Below are 1,569 nucleotides of genomic sequence, written 5' to 3'. Positions count from 1 at the left end.
GTTCCCAAGCCTTGGTTGATCGCATATGTTCATCAACAACTAATCCACTCCTCAAGAAGTCTATATTTTGTGTGACTCTCCAAATCCATACTGTTTATGCTGACTGCAACTCCTCACTGTTTTTCAACCACCTATCGAATCTTCTAGTGCCTATCTAATCCTCCTGTCCTTCACGAAAGCAAAGGAGTTAGATATCCTTGAAACTGAATCGAAGATAGCTGAACATTTCTCCCAGGTGAAATAGCACCTGAGCATGGAGGACCTTTAATTTACTTTAGTTATCTTGGAATAGAATACCAGCTATCAGTCTCATCAAGTCCCATTAAAACAAGCATTCGGATTACATGAAACAGTACAGCAGTGTGTGGACTCTAATACAGAGTGCATATCAACACACGTTTGGAGTCATTTTTAGCAACCTTTTCTAATCAGAGGTCAGATATTTTGCAACAACAAAGGGTTAATGCTTGAAACATCGCCTTCTCCTTCCTTCCTTTGGTAGTTAGCATACCTGGATCAACGTTCTGTTCATTCACTCATGTGAAATATTTATGATCACTTTATAAGTTTAGTGACTCCATGAACTCTTCAACTTTCATCCTGAAATTGTCCCATGAACTCTCAGTTCATTCTAAGCATTCCTCTCAAAAACGCTTCTCCCTCCTCCTCCGCTCTCAAAATTATTTCAGTTTGTGCATAACAATGATTAAAAACTACAACAACACCTTACACATTGGTGAAAACAAGCTGCAAATTATGAAAACATCCACTTGTATCAATGTGTTAACAGCCTACTGAAATGTTGGGACCTTGGGATTGCAGCTTACAACAGTGTGGCCTTTATATTCTCCATTTAATTAGCCAGGGGTGATGAGGAGGGACACACAGAGAGTGGGGGACAATGGTGAATCATGCCTTTGTGTCTGTGGACATCAATAAAATGGGATAGACTTGATCTGGAAAAAAAAACCAGATGACATTGGAATGATATGACCTTCATTCTTGTATCTGCCGAGTGTGGTGGCAGGTTTCCATTGGTGCTTGTTCCATGCAGGTTTGGGGAGGAATTTGACCAGAATGTTGGTGACATTTGTCACCTGTTCCTCAGTGAAGAACACTGGGTTCTCTAGTGTTCACCAAATAATGCGAGCAGGACCACGCAGCTTAACATGCACTACCTCTGGCTCTGCACCATCTTATCAGGACATGACGAGCCTTTGAATGAAGAGATCCATAATTCACCTTCCTCGCCGATATAAATCGTCGCTGTAATAGTGGAATGAAAGCTCACCAACAGGGAGCTTCCTCTGTTTGTTTCTCTTTTCGACTACCAATGGCAGCAGCTCTGATAAACAAATCTCCTGTCTGATGCAATCATGCCAGCAGGAACATCATCATATTAGAATACGCAATTTGGTGTCTGTCTGTCTGTTCATGATACATTCAGTTGTTACTTTTCAAATTTGAACCAAACATGTCAGGGGGACTAAGTGGTGTTTTCCACCTGGAACAAAGGGCATATTAAGGTGTAAAAAGAGCTCATCATAGAATTATGTGGGGCACTCCTCC

Source organism: Myxine glutinosa, chromosome 4 (assembly GCF_964187855.1).
Source record: "Myxine glutinosa chromosome 4, kmMyxGlut1.1, whole genome shotgun sequence".
NCBI classification, from domain to species: domain Eukaryota; kingdom Metazoa; phylum Chordata; class Myxini; order Myxiniformes; family Myxinidae; genus Myxine; species Myxine glutinosa.
Note: the sequence above shows the minus strand (reverse complement) of the source record.